Raw genomic sequence first — 16,623 nt, 5'->3', positions numbered from 1 at the left:
TACTTAAGATGCAGTGAGGTGGGTTCTCACTCAACACAACAGGTAGTTAGATGCAGTGAGCTGGGTTCACTCAACACAACGCTAGGTATATGCAGTGATGAGGTGGGTTAAGTAAACACAACAGGTACTGGGTAGTTAGATGCAGTGAGCTGGGTTCACTCAACACAAAGCTAGGTGAATGCAGTGATGAGGTGGGTTAAGTAAACACAACAGGTACTGGGGTATATGCAGTACTGGGTAGTACAATGTGCAGCTTCCTGTCACACACACAGGTAGTCACTGAATGTGCCGGGCTGCTGGCAGTGGCACACACAATATCAATTAGCAAGGCTGTGCATGCAACAAAAGTGTCAGTTTGATTATTATTGCTTTAAAAGCAATAATAATCAGTCAGAAGCAAGCAAAGCAGCCTAGAACCTAACTAATCTGTCCCTAGGAGAAAAAGTCTGCAGCAGCTGTCCCTTTCCTCTCTCTAGCAGGCACTCGAGTGAGGCTAATGGCCGCCGGACCCTGCCTTATATAAGGGGGGGGGGGGGGGCTCCAGGGCTTAGTGTAGCCTGAATGGCTACAATGTGCCTGCTGACTGTGATGCAGAGGGTCAAAGTTGACCCTCATAGTGCATTATGGGGCGAATCGAACTTCCGTAAAAGTTCACCTGGTGCAGGCGAACGCGAACCCCCTAAGTTCGCCTGGAACCGTTCCCCGGCGAACCGTTCGCTACATCTCTATTTATGTTATGCTCCAGAATAGTTCCAGGGTGTTGGCAATGCTTTGATAAATCTGGCCCTGTAAGTGATCTAAACTGACCAGTATAATAAATTCATCATCTCATGTGTAAGTGTTGCATACATTTAGTAATTCAAAATAACAGATATGTAAAAACACAGACAAGATATCCTATTATCCATTCAGATGAGCAGAAGCTCAGCTCAGCAAGACTTTATAAAAAAAAGATCATGTCTGAGAATATGAAATATAATGTACGGTCTGTTCTGTGCAGCTAATTACATGAGTTGAAAAATGGAAATCTGGTTGTGATTTATATTCCAGTAGGTATTCTGTACACCGGATGATATAATGCTGCCATTTTCAAAGAAGTAAAAATGTAACTTCTTGGGATTTTTAGAATGTCACGTCTGAATGCCAATTGACCACTGAATTCTGTCGCACTGATGTACTGACATTTTTATTTAAGTTAAAGCTAAACAGAACAAAACGCTCCTGTACATGCTCCCATCTCAAATATGGATGAAGAATGTGGTCCTAGACAAGTTCTAGCAAGTCACAGGTAATAAAATACTACCAGAAACTAAAGGGTCATGAAATCTCTGTACACATCAGCCTGCAGTCAGAAGTGCGCCAAATTTGGTGTGATCAAATAGTATTATAAACTCATGTCCCAGTTTCAATGTATTTGATTTATTTATCTAACAGAAAAATAGTAAGTAAAAACAATAAGTACAAAGGCACATGTTCAAATGGGATTGAAATACACCAAGTTGTTAGCACTTGTACATACAAAATGGGCACCAATGACATTTGGGCACCACAGAAAACTGCTAGTAGAAAATTACCAATATTTTAGTATTGGGCAGTTTTATTGTCTCTGCAGTCTATTAACTACTTTGGACTCCTGGCCGTACTAGCTATGGCCAGGAGGCCATGTGCGCGTCCACACACTCCCACGGTCGATCGCACGCGTGCACGCGCGCTCCTGGCCGCGGATCGTTAGCCCACGAATCAGTGAATCTGGCTATGGTGCCCGATCACTGATTCCTCTCCCCCGCAGAAAAAGCGACAGCTTCTCTCAGAAGCTCCGCTTTTTCTGGCTGTTGCGTCCCCCATACTTCCCTCTAAGCGTATGTTACGCTCAGAGCAGGGGTCTCAAACTCAATTTACCTGGGGGAGGCAAAGTCAGGATGAGGCTGGGCCGCATAAGGAATTTCACAATCGCTGCGCATCTCTGCCCGCCCCTCTCACTCTTCCTTCACAGAAAGGGGCGGGGAGAGGCGGCGATCCGTGCGGCGATTGACGTCAGGAGGGGCAGAGCTGAAGCTGAAAGCTCTGCCCCTTCCAGGAAATGCCAGCGGATTGCCCCCGGGCGATTTGGGGGCTCTGCAGCCCTCGTTTAACGGTGGGGATGCGACGGATTACTTGGGAGCACTGAAGCGAACTATAAGGAAGCTTTTGCCAGCGAGGGCCACAAAATATTGTATCGAGGGCCGCAAATGGCCCGCGAGCCACGAGTTTGAGACCCCTGGCTTAGAGTGACGTCATGTAAACAAACTCATGGCTGCCATCTTGTGGGCAAAAAGTAAAACTACAACTAAAAGTAAAAAAAAAAAATCTTAACACACATTTACATTATAAAAGTTGTGTTTACATCCCACCCTCCCAAAAAATACCCAAATAAAATGTTTAATATAAAAAAAAACATTACAATAATAAAAAAACAAAACATGTAAATATTTACCTAAGGGTTTAAACGTTTTAAATATCAATGTAAAGATGAAATATTTCTATACTTTTTTTATTTTAAACTTGTAAATAGTGATCGATGCAAAACGGAAAAAATGCACCTTTATTTCCAAATAAAATATTGTCGCCATACATGGTTATAGGGACATAATTTTAACGGTGTAATAACCCGGACATATGGGCAAATACAATACGTGAGTTTTAATTATGGAGGCATGTATTATTTTAAAACTATGATGGCTGAAAACTGAGAAATAATGAATTTTTTCCGTTTTTCTCTTATTCTTCCTGTTAAAATGCATTTACAGTAAAGTGGCTCTTAGCAAAATGTACCACCCAAAGAAAGCCTAATTGGTGGCGGAAAAAACAAGATATAGATCAGTTCATTCTGATAAGTAGTGATAAAGTTATAGGCTAATGAATGGGATGTGAACTTTGCTTGGATACATAAAGTGAAAACGACTGAAGGCTGAAGTGGTTAAAGAGGCACTTAAAGAGACACTGAAGCGAAAAAATATATGATATAATGAATTGGTTATGTACTATGAATAATTACTAGAAGATTAGCAGCAAATAAAATATTCTCATATTTTTATTTTCAGGTATATCGTGTTTTTTCTAATGTTGCATCATTCTATAATATGTGCAGATTACACAACACTCAGCATTCAAAATGATTCCTTCAGAGCAGTCTGTGAACTAATGACCTCTCCTCTGGCAGAGAAAAAGAAATTTGTTCAGTAACAGTTGAGATAATAAAAGTCAGACGACACCCCTCTCCATGACTTTGAAAGTCGTAGAGCTTAATGGCTTTTTTGCATAGAGATGACAACTGGAGTTTCTTAACTCTTCCTGTACTGGAAACAATTAGACTGATGTATCTGATCTTAATGTTTTATTTCTTAGCTGTACTACACATACAAATCATAATATCATAACTTTTTTTTTGCTTCAGTGTCTCTTTAAGCCAGGGAAAAAAAAATAGTTTTACTCACCTGGGACTTCTACCAGCCCCTTGCAGCAGTCCCGTGCCCTCGCAGTCACTCACAGATCCTCCGGTCCCCCGCCGCCAGCTAATTTTGTTTCCCCAGACAGGACTGGCCAAACGTCTTCTTCTATGCATTCCCGTCCACAATAGCGTCCTGCGCAGGACGCTATTGCAGATGAGAACACATAGAAGGAGACACGTGAACAAACCTGCACAGGCGCAGTGAGCCTGTCGCTCAAAAATTGGACTAGCTGACGGCGGGGGAAAGGAAGATCCATGAGTGACTGCGAGGGCATGGGATGGCTGCAGGGGGCTGGTAGAAGCCCCAGGTGAGTAAAACCCATTTTTTTTTCTAGAGTAAGTATCCCTTTAAGTGCCCCAGAGCTAAAATATGTGAACTATTGACCTTTTTTTATCTATTTCCTGTACTCAGGAGCTGTTCTCCGCAGGAAAAAGTTTTATGGTTGTAATTCCTTACTAGTGAGGGTTACACTTTAATCCTACAAGGATCCAACAAGAGAGACATTGCATGCCTGTAAATTTAATATTTCCGACAGGAAAAGAAAAAAAAAAAAACATGACCTGGTTATTAATATGTTTGGCACTATACATGCACATGTTTATCTCATCATATCACATCACCTCTTTTACACTTTAAGAAAAAGGGTCTCAATTATTTCCTGAACATTGCAGAACTTCCATGTATAAACATTTAGGCATGTCTATTGCCCACCTATGTCAAACAGCCATTCTTTGGCTTCTGTACCAGTGTAAAGACCAAATAATGGGTGGGGTGCAAATAGTTGGCTCCTGTGATGGTTGGGGACTGCTTGGAACTTTACAAATCATTGTTTTCGATTCCGATTCTGATTCCGATTTTCAATTCCGATTTTCCCTGAATACATTCAACAGAAAAACGGATCTAAAAACGCAGCATGCAGTAAAGATTAAAAATCGGAATCGGATGTAAAAAAGAATTAAAAAAAAGCGGAATCGGATGCAGTGTGCAGGGAGCCTCAGGCTGCACACTACCTAGTCTAAAAATACAGATGTGCATTAATGAAGTTCATTTATTCATGTGTCCTTTTGCACTTATTACAAGCATGGAATTCTGGGAAAACAAATTGTTCAGCAATATCTCAGCGCTACTGCTGACAATGGACGGTTGAATGAACATAAGTAACGTTATATGGTATTAAAACCCTTTGCCTCATATGAAATTAACAGTTTGTGTGACATAAATCTGATACAGCCATGCACACAATGGCTACCTGCATTAGAGGGCTGTGCAAAATCATTACCAATTTACATTAATGTTTTGAGATCCCCTTCCTGCTGCCTGTCAGTCTGTAATTCTAGATAGTTAACATATTTCAAACACAATTATGGGTCCTTTATTTACTATGAATAGCTTTTCTCGGGACAAAGCATATAAAGTGCATTCTGGCATAGAGCAGTTTTAATGACTTCCAAGCCACAAAAAATTCTGATTAGTGGTTTATAAGTGTTATGAGGGATATTAGATGCCTCACAAAGCATTATGTATATGGGAAAGGGCCATTAGTCTTACAAAATGTATGTATATCACTATCTCAGTGGCTTCATGGATGAATATTTAGGGTCAAATGTACTTTGGTGTAATTTGCCCTTGCTGGAAATGCCATAATTCCACCAGTGAGACATAACTACCACAGATGAGTTCCTCACATGCTCTTCTAAAATGATTTTACGGCATTGTTTCCTGTATCCTTGGCAGATCAAACTATGTTTTGAAAGGATGAAAAATAACTGCAATTTTTATGTATGTAAGTCAAAATGGTGGCAGTTTGCTGAAATTTATGTCAGATTATAACGTATTAGTGAGCCTGTGTTTGTTTGCCTGCAGTGCCATGCACAGATCCTGTATACTTGTGGGCAAAAATAACTGTATTCACTGTAATAAATGTCAGATATAGAGATGGCTTGAATCTCAGATTTTGGGTTCGCGAACCACGAATGCGAACTTCCGCAAATGTTCGCGAACCGGCAAACTCAGCGAACCGCAATAGACTTCAACGAACTTGAAAAACGACAAACACTGTTTCTGGCAACAAAAGTGATGGAAAAGATGTTTCAAGGGGTCTAACACCTGGAGGGGGGCATGGCGGAGTGGGATACATGCCAAAAGTCCCAGGGAAAATTCTGGATTTGACGCACAGCAGGGTTATAATCCCTAAAGGGCAGAAATCACATTGCATTCCTAAATTGGAGGCATAAAGTGCTTGAAAACATCTTGCGTGTGTATACATGGATCAGCAGGTAGTGTAAGTAGTGTACAGCTTCACACTGACAGACCAAACTCACTGTGTAACGCACCGCAAACAGCTGTTTGCGTAGTGATGGCCGTGCTGGACTGGTGTGCACGATGGCGAGAGTGCAGGCGATGGCGGTTTTCAAGCCCATATGGTCGCCAGGCTGAGGTAGCTCAATGAAAGAACAACAGTGACTGTCCAGCTGATCGAATTTGGTCTGTCCACAATGAAGCAACAACCTTATTATCTTGGGTGTGCCCCCCAATGATCAAGAAGGGGAACTGACACATGTACATGCCTTTTTTTGTTGTTGTTGCATGCTAGCAGTGGCCTTAAAAATTCAGGAATCCACCTGGCGTCCTGGACCCTGTTAGTGGTGGCGGAGAAGGCAGTCAAGCAGCCTGCAGGGAGAGATGCTGTGTGGGGACCGACTTTGTTTTGTGGCAGGCAGCAGTGGCCGGCAGGCAGAGATGCTGTGTGGGGAGTGACTTAGTCTTTGGGCAGGCAGTCACATGGCGTGCAGGCAGAGATGATGTGTGCGGGGACTGACTTAGTCTTCGGGCAGGCAGTAGCCCTCCGGGATCTATGCCTCATTTATTTTGATAAAGATGAGGTACTGAACACTTTTTTGACCTAGGCGACTTATCTTCTCACTGACAATGCCTCCAGCTGTGAAGAAGGTCCTTTCTGACAGGACGCTTGGGGCAGGGCAAGTCAGAAGTTGGATGGCAAATTGTGACAGTTCCGGCCACAGGTCAAGCCTGCGCACCCAGTAGTCCAGGGGTCCGGAGTGGGAGCCTGAGAAACGGCTACCACCACACATCCAAGGAAGGACCCAATGTACTATATAAGTAATGTACCTGCCCTGACCATGCTTTGCAGACCAGGCATCTGTGGTCAGATGGACCCTTGACCCAACGCTGTGTGGCAGAGATGACACCACTTGCAACTTTCAACATCACGGTACAGTTTGGGTATCGCCTCTGCGGTGTACCAATCGCCACAAATTTTCGAAAGGCTGGTATGGTAACAGCTGGCGAGCTAACAGTTCCGCCAGTTGTCAGACGCCAGGCAAGGGGGTGACTGGCAGATATTGGCTTCTTCCACTCAAAGATTTCCTTAATGCACACCTGGCTGCTGTGGGCAGAGGAGCAGGAACCGCTGGTATAATACAGTGTGCAGTCACACAGATGCAGTGAAAGGTATGCACTTACTGGTATATAAAACAGTGTGCAGTCACACAGATGCAGTGAAAGGTATGCACTGACTGGTATAAAACAGTGTGCAGTCACACAGATGCAGTGAAAGGTATGGGAATAAGGGTTTGATTCTGGTCTGGAGCAGGAGCCTGAGAAATGGCTACCATCACACATCCAAGGAAGGCAGGAGGCATGACACGCAAGTCCCGACTCAGGGAGGTGTGATGAAAAATAACAATACAGGAGGATTCTTTCGAGGTCCTGCTGACTGCTGTATAATGATGAGACGAATACACTTGAAATCCTTTAATGAGAATCTGTTATGGAGGGCAAGTCTGCCATCCATTCAAGTGAAAGGTATGCACTGACTGGTATAATACAATGTGCAGTCACACTGGTGCAGTGAAAGGTATGCAGTGACTGGTATATAAAACAGTGTGCAGTCACACAGATGCAGTGAAAGGTTTGCAGTGACTGGTATAATACAGTGTGCAGTCACACAGATGCAGTGAAAGGTATGCACTGACTGTGCTGGAGTGGAGAAAAGAGAGCGCTCCATAGTGTAACACTGCTTTGTTAAAACAAATTGCGCAAATTAAAATTCACTTACTAGATGTAAGATGAATACAGACATGTAGTTAGGCTTCCAGCCTTAAAATCCTTCCTAGGTGGGTGCACCCTCAAACTGCTGTGGCCATCGGGGTTGAGTGGATTTGGTGGTAACTGACCCTGGAATCCCCACCAAGGAGTAAACGTGTACTGGTGGCACGCGCCTTCTGATGAAGATGTGGAACGCCAAAACGCGTAATAACGCCACCACTACACGTTTACTCCTTGGTGGGGATTCCAGGGTCAGTTACCACCGGATCCACTCAACCCCGATGGCCACGGCAGTTTGAGGGTGCACCCACCTAGGAAGGATTTTAAGGCTGGAAGCCTAACTATGTGTCTGTATTCATCTTACATCTAGTAAGTGAATTTTAATTTGCGCAATTTGTTTTAATAAAGCAGTGTTACACTATGGAGCGCTCTCTTTTCTCCACTTCTGTTTTTTAATCAAGCCTTCCTAACAGCCTGGCTAATAAGGAGCAGCTAAAGTGTGACCGCCAGTAGCAACCCTTGGGTATCGTCTTAGCAGCGCAAGATTGCACGTCTTTTACTGACTGTGCTGCTCCGGGCACAGGGCTGTATATTCAGTGTCAGTGGCAAAAACAAAAAAAAAAAACACACATCACAAGAACATTAGCTCTCAAAAGAGCTTTTTTTGTGGTTCTTTTCAGCAACAAATATCAGCAAGGAGCAAGCTAACAAGAGCTAACTAATGCTAGGAGAGTGTAAGGCCTGGCAGATCGCTCACCTTTCTTCAGCCTCTATACCCCAATCAAATATGACGCTCTTCACCTATACGCCAAGCGCCCGCGACAACACACAATGGTTGCTCAGAGCGACCCCAGCTCTGAGTTTCTGAATAAGGCAAGGACAGACAAACATACAGACAGGAAGGAATGTTTGCCAATCTAATCGCTACCCCAGAGATAGCAAACATTCACACAAACAAGAACAAGAAGGAGCATAACAGAATAATAGAATACTGCTGCTATCGTCACGTCCACAGGATCAGAACTAGCAGGATCGCTAGCCAATTACTATTGCAGATGACTAGCAGGACTGGAAGGACTATGAAGTCCACAGGATCAGAACTAGCAGGAGTGCTAACCATTCACCAATGCAGTGATTATTGCATTCGGACTAGCAGGACTGGAAGGACTCTGCTGTTTGCCCATGCAGGAACAGCAACCATCCAAAAGCAAGGCAAAACAAGACAAGGCAATTCACAATTGAAACACGGGACCCAGCAAACAGCTATGGGAAAGCTGAATGCTATGACAGGCAAGATGACAAGAGGCTTTTATATGAACATCATCCATTGAGAGCAGGCATGCATATTCCAACAAGGCTGAATGGTAATCACTCAATCCAGTTACTCTGATTGGAGGCTGCAGGCTGATTGCAGATGGATAGGACTCTCATTACAAATGCATACAACATTTTGCAACAATATGCATGCAGGGATTTCAGCACTGCTGCAACAAGTCATAGGTGGATTCATGACAGCATCCTGAGCTGCTCTGAGCCGCAGAGTGATTGCAGATGGCAATGACACTTTTTATGAATGCAACCAAAACTATGCAACTGAATACAAGCAGAGAATTCCACTGCAACCAACAGGACATGCTACAGCAGAGATCCTGACAGAGAGCTGGCTGCCTCAGATTAAAGATTCATACCCACGATGTTAAAAGACGTCCGAATACAAGTGATAGCCATTCAAATTGATGGATCAATGGACGAGCGGGAACGAATTGCCTGATGTCCAATGACTCCCACCCAAATTACCGCGATTGTTACAAGGCTCGTTCGTACCTGTCATTCATTTCCATGGTATGTGATTGCGGATGGAAGATGTATTGGGGGATTCTCGTTCATTGCCCCAGATTGTATAGTGATTATTATTTAAAAAGCACACAGATGTATGTGGACCCAGCATGAACATACCTCTGTTATCTGTCTCCCCCAGGGGGCGTGTCCACCTGGGGGAGACAGAGGCGATCCGCTGTCATAGGCTGAAGCCTATGACAGCTGATCGCACTGATTGGCTGGCTGTGGGAGGTAGGGAGGGGGGTTAGTAAACTAATAAAAAAATAGGTATATTTATTTAAAAAAAAATATTTACATAAAAAATAAACATCCTTTTAGAGATCATTGCCCACCAACACAAAGATCTGTTGGTGGGCAAAAAGGGGGGGGGGGGAATCACTTGTGTGCGGAGTTGTACAGGCCTGCAGCAAGGCCTTAAAGCTGCAGTGGCCTATTTTGCAAAAAATGGCCTGGTCTTTAGGGGGGTTTAAGCCTGTGGTCCTCAAGTAGCTAAAGTGCACCTGAAGGGAAAAAAAGTGCCCACATGCGTTCTTACTTAGGTAGAGGGAAGCCTCTGGACCACCCAGAGTCTCCCCGTCTCTCCCCCCCCCCCCCCGTCTCCCTCCTCCTTACCACTCCATCGATGAGACTCCTCCAAGCTCATCAACAGGGCTTTACAAAGGACACACTGGAGGAGCCAGCTTGCACACTAGCATGAAGCAGAACAAGTTTTGCTTTTTCCACCAAACTCAAGAGACATAGAAAGGACCAGTGTGGTTTGAATGATAAAACATCTTTTGATTCTGAATTCTTTTTGAAATGCATGACGGGGGGGGGGGGGGGGGGGGAGCGTGGTTAGAGATATGGCACGGGGTGTCTTAAAGGGAACCAGAGACGTTGGGGGAAAGGCCCCATAAGCCTGGATCGCTCCAACGCCGCCGTCCTCCGCTGCCTGAATCCGCCGGTACCGGGTCCCGTCATTGCAGAAATTGGCCAGTCGCAGGTACCGGGCCCCGTCACTTCCGGCGGACGCGGCCAATTGTCCGCATCACAGGGGCTCCCTCCATATACCTATGCGTGCGGCTGCATACTGCGCAGCCGCATGCGTAAGGGTATGGAGGGAGCCCCTGTGATGCGGACAATTGGCCGCGTCCGCCGGAAGTGACGGGGCCCGGTACCTGCGACACAGGAAGCGGAGGATTGCGGCGTGGGAGCGATCTGTGCTTATGGGGCTGGAGGAAGCCCCAGGTATGTATAAAACCTTTTGCTATTTTTGCCTATCCTTCCTCTCTGGTTCCCTTTAAAGTGACCCTCTTTATCTCAAAAGTTGGTAGGTTTGCTTGTATGTGGGAGCCCTTAAAGGGAACCTTAATAGATTAAAACTATATAAAATAAACATATGCACCTGCAAATGAATATTACATATTTACCTCACTGTCAGTTCCTCTCAGCTCATCATTTTCTTCTTACGATTCCTTCCAGTTCTGACAAGATTTTGTCAGAACTGAAATACCTAAGTGCTGTCAGTTAAAATCAGTTGCTGTCACTTATAACTGAAATGACAACTGATGAGCAAGGTAATGTCCATGTTTCCCTATGGCTCACATGGGCTATATTACAGTTTAACAGTGTGCTGACCAGGAAGCTGTTATGGGATAATGGCCATTTTCAAAACGGTGGATGGAGAATTCCATTGATCACAGTGGACTAACTGGATGCAGGAGAGGAGAAAGAAATTAATGAGTATACTACACGGGAGGGAAGTATGACCTGTGTATGTTTATTTTGACTTTTAATTTTCAGGTTTGCTGAAGTGAGAAGAATATGGAGGCTGCCATACTTATTTCCTTCTAAACAATACCAGTTGCCTGGCAGCCCTGTTGATCTACTTAGCTGCAGTAGTGCCTGGATACCACCAGAAACAAGCATACAACTAATCTAGTCAGATCTGACAATAATGTCAGAAACACCTGCTGCATGCTCGTTCAGGGTCTATGGCTAAAAATATTAGAGGCAGAGGATCAGCAGGACATCCAGGCAACTGGTATTGCTTAAAAGGAATAAAAAATGGCAGCCTTCATACATGGGCGTCCGCACGTATGGCAAAATAGGGCATTGGCCCTCCCCTGGCCAGCCCCCCCCCCCCCCTCCTTAGCCACCCGAACACGGAAGTGGCTGGCCCACCCACCCCGGGGTGGCAGCAGAGAGAGAAAAGTGAGCATATGCACAGTGGGGGAGGGGGGAGGTCTCCCCCCCCTTCCCTCACCTTTGGGGCTCCCCCTCTCTCTCGCTCCCCCCTTAAGAAATTAGCTGTGCGGGCGGCAGCGGCAGGACACTTACGCTATCCTCTGGTGCGAGTGACACTCTCTCTGTGCGCCGCTGCGCTGGTCTGGACTAGACCAGCGCAGCGGCGCACAGATACAGAGCTCACTCACGCTGGAAGATAGAGTAAGTGTCCCGTTGCTGCCGCCCGCACCGCTGAACCTGGGGGGGTCCCTGCCACTACCTAACCTGGGGGGTACCTATCACTACCTAACCTGGGGGCGCCTGTCACCACCTAAACTGGGGTTCACTGTCACTAACTAACCTGGGGGGCTCCTGTCACTACATACACAGGGGGGTCCCTGTCACTACCTAACCTGGGGGGTCCCTGTCACTACCTAAACTGGGAGTCACTGTCACTAACCTGGGGGCTCCTGTCACTACATACACAGGGGGGTCCCTGTCACTACCTAACCTGGGGGGTCCCTGTCACTACCTAAACTGGGAGTCACTGTCACTAACCTGGGGGCTCCTGTCACTACATACACAGGGGGGTCCCTGTCACTACCTAAACTGGGGGTCACTGTCACTAACTAACCTGGGGGGCTCCTGTCACTACATACACAGGGGGGTTCCTGTCACTACCTAACCTGGGGGGGTCCCTGTCACTACCTAAACTGGGGGTCACTGTCACTAACTAACCTGGGGGGCTCCTGTCACTACATACACAGGGGGGTCCCTGTCACTACATAACCTGGGGGGCTCCTGTCACTTCATACACTGGGGGGTCCCTGTCACTACCTGAACTGGGGGGCACCTTTCACTACATACACTGGGGGGTCCCTGTCACTACCTAAACTGGGGGGCACCTGTTGCTACATACACTGGGGGTCCCTGTCACTAACTAAACTGGGGTGCACCTGTCACCACATACACTGGGGGTTCCCTGTCACTAGCTGAACTGGGAGGCACCTGTCACCACATACACTGAGGGGTCCCTGTCACTACCTGAACTGGGGGCACCTGTCACCACATACACTGGGGGGTCCCTGTCACTACCTAAACTGGGGGGCACCTGTCACTACATACACTGGGGGGCTCCTGTCACTACCTGAACTGGGGGGGCTTCTGTCGCTACCTAAACTGGGGGTCCCTGTCACTACCTAAACCGGGAGGCTCCTGGTGCTACCTAAACTAGGTGGCACCTGTCACTACCTAAACTATCCAGGCCAGCCAGCCCAGCATCACCATCAGCCAACCAGCCCAGAATCACTGACAAAAAGGCCACAGCATCACCGCCAGCCAGGCCAGTATCACCGCCAGCCCGGTCACAGCATCAGCGCCAGACAGGCCACAGCATCACTGCCAGGCCTTTCAGCCCACACATTATCCTCAATCCAGCCAAAAACAGTACTGCCAGGCCAGCCAGGCACAGCAGTCAGTAGAGAAATCAGAAGGCTGGTGAGAGGTGTCTACCATAATAAGGGGGCATTCTGCCTATTTATGTAAAATGCTGTCTATTTATGTGCCTCATGACTGCTGAATTAATCTTGTTGGGGGCCTCATGGTTACTGAATTTGTCTTGTTGGGGCCTCATGGTTACTGAATTTGTCTTGTTGGGGGCCTCATGGTTACTGAATTTGTCTTGTTGGGGGGCCTCATGATGGCTGAATTGGTCTTGTTGGAGGCCTCATGATTTGTTGGGGGCCTCATGATTGCTGAATTTGTCTTGTTGGGGGTCACATGATTGCTAACTGCGAGACTATGGGAAAAGCTGAATCATCATTATATGAGTCAATAGCATTAAACCTACTTTTTTAGCTTTTTAAAACAGAAAATAAAACTGGGAGGTTCTAAAAAAAATGAATACATTTTTTCAGGAGTAGGCTGGATGAAATTGTGTATCTTCACAGTTTACTTGGATTTTCCATAATGTTCATATATCATGTATGAGTTAAAACGTTTGTACAGTATTTCGTTTAAATTGCTGTTGGCACTTTGCAATAGATAAGTGACTTTTGGGTTGCAGTTTGGGCACTCGACCTCCAAAAGGCTCGCCACCACCGTCCTAAGCTAATGTCCCACTACTGCTAAGTTCATGTAAATTTGCCTCCATCCGTGACCTCACCCACATTCTGGTCCATGACCACACCGATTTTTCGGCGCGGCGCGCTTAATGACGTAACCCCATTTTTTTGCGTGCTATGCGCGCCACAAAAAGTACCCACAATTTCCCCCCCACTTTTGTGCCCCCCCCCCCTTCCCCCCTGGAAAAATTTCTGCGGACGCCCATGCCTCCATATCCCTCTTGCTATCTCCATATCTCTCGCTGTCCTTTAACTACTTTATCCAAGATTGGCTATCATTCATAAAGCATTCCCGCATGCGGTAATGCTGAAAACAGCTGACTTTACCGACCACTTAGCAAAATGTCAATTCATAAAACTGCATCTGAAATTCCCGAGCAGTGAGGTAAATTACCGCCTTGTGCGGTGATTATTCTCAACACATGTCACCAAATGTCAATTCATACAGATTAGAGCAGGCGGTATTGGGACGGAGAATACCGCTTGCTTTGAAGAGGTGATAAGGGTGCGTATAACAGCAATGTTAATGGAGACAGATCTCCCAGACAACAGCAGCGGTGAGAGCAGAACAAAAAAAGGCTTCCAGAATACCCCAGGGTGTATTTTTTAACCTCTTGGGTACCTGTTTTTAGATATATTTCACATCAGAAAGCCTGCATGTGTAAAATTTCTTGAAATTCTTCTAAGCTGTGGCAATTAAATAGCGGAAAATTGTATACTCACCTATCGGTAATTTTCCTTTCCTGATGCATCCATGGCAGCACATTGGGTAGTGGGCCCGCCCCCCTACCCCATAGGACCAGTGATTATTTAAATAGAGAATAGAGGAGGTGCTCGCTGTCTTTGTAACTATGATCCTCACTGAATAGTCGGGTGGGATCCATGTGCTGCCATGGATGCATCAGGAAAGGAAAATTACCGATAGGTGAGTATACAATTTTCCGCTTTCCTTATGCCTCCATGGCAGCACATTGGGATCTAACTATCATAAATAAGGGAGGGAGACTATAAGGTGCTGCAACACACAGAAAATTTATTTCATTACTGCAATACAGATTTGGAGATAACAGCTCTCCCAAATTCAACAGGAGTATGTACAGAAACATCAACCTTGTAATGTCTTATGAAAGTGTTTATCGTGGACCAGTTTGCGGCCTGGCAGATTTTTGCAGCTGAAACGTTGGAGTAAGCTGCCCACGAGGAGGAGATAGCTCTGGTTGAATGTGCCCCTATAGTCTCTGGGGGTTGCTCACCCACCGCTCTATATGCCCCCTGGATTGTTTTTACCAACCACGAGGCAATCGTTCTTGCGGAGGCGTTTTGGCCTTTTTTGTACCCCGCAGGGACAATGAAGAGGTGATCCGACTTTCTAAAGGAGTCAGTGGTCTCTAGGTACATTCTCAGTGTTCTGGAAATGTCCAGAGAGTGTAACCCGGCGCTATCATCGTCTTTGAAGGCCGGTAGTGACCACTCCTGATTAATGTGGTAAGGAGTCACAACTTTTGGAAGAAAGGAGTCTACAGGCCTCAGCTGTACCCTATCCTGAAAAAAGGTTAGGTAAGGCTCCCTACATCCTAGGGCGCCCAGCTCCGAGACTCTTCTGCCTGAAGTTATTGCAACTAAGAAAATAGTTTTAAGCGTCAGGTTCCATAATGAGCAAGACTGTATTGGTTCGAAAGGGCTTGCTGACAGATAATTTAAGACCAAAGGGAGGTCCCACTTTGCATATGTAGGCTTCTTTGGCGGTTTGATCTTTATTACTGCCAACATGAACTGCTTAACCAGAGGGTGTAGTGCCCATCTATAGTCTGACAGAGCAGAAATAGCAGAAATTTGTACCTTAATGGCGTTATAGCTAAGGTTCTTCTCAACCCCTGTTTGTAGGAAAGCTAAGATATCTTGAGGTCCGGGGTGATGTGGATCGAAGCCTGATATAGCAGCGAAGGATGTGAACTTCTCCCAGATTTTGTAGTAGGTCTTGTTAGTGGAGGGTTTTCTGGCCTTGAGTAATGTCCCTATGACACCCTCAGAGCAACCTAGTTGTTCAAGTTTCCCCCTTTCAAGAGCCATGCCGCTAAACGCAGTCGACTGGGGTTCGGGTGTAAGATAGGACCCTGTGATAGCAGGTCCCTCCTCAGGGGTAGAGTCCATGGTTCTTCCACTGCTAGTTTCAAAAGTAACGGAAACCATGGTCTCCTTGGCCATTCTGGTACTATTGCTATGACAGTCACTGCTTCCTGCTGTAATCTGTTCAATAGATTGTATATTATCGGGATTGGAGGGAATACGTAGCCTCTTGAGAAGTTCCAAGGACTTGTGAGAATGTCCACTGCTTCCGCCTGCCTGAAAGGGTATCTTGCTATGAACCTCCTGCATTTGGTATTGTTCCTTGAGGCCATCATGTCCACCTCCGGATAGTACCAACGGGCGCATATAGCCGTGAAGGTCTCCTGATTCAAGGACCACTCGTTGTTGTCCAAGTGGTTGCGGCTTAAGTAATCTGCCTCTACATTCAATGTCCCTGGAATGTAAATCGCTCTGAGTGAGATCAGACTCTCCTCTGCCAACTGGAAGATCTGTTCTGCCACCTTGAGTAGTGCACGGCTCCGTGTTCCTCCCTGCCTCTGCACATATGCCACTGCGGTCCTGTTGTCGATCCGTAGGAGGCAATTCTTGTTCGTAATGTGCTCCCGGAAGTGGTGTAACGCAAATAGCACTGCTCTGAGTTCTAGATAGTTCGATGACTGGTTCGAGACTTCCTGAGTCCAAGAGCCTTGCGCTACGAGATCTTTGCAAGTGGCACCCCATCCCGCTTTGCTGGCGTCCGTCGTTATGACTACCGGAGGATCTGGAGTTAACTGCGTCTGACGACGTATGTTGTGATCCAGTAGCCACCAGGA

This window comes from Hyperolius riggenbachi, chromosome 6 (genome assembly GCF_040937935.1).
Source record: "Hyperolius riggenbachi isolate aHypRig1 chromosome 6, aHypRig1.pri, whole genome shotgun sequence".
In the NCBI taxonomy this organism is placed as follows: domain Eukaryota; kingdom Metazoa; phylum Chordata; class Amphibia; order Anura; family Hyperoliidae; genus Hyperolius; species Hyperolius riggenbachi.
This window is presented reverse-complemented; position numbering follows the sequence as displayed.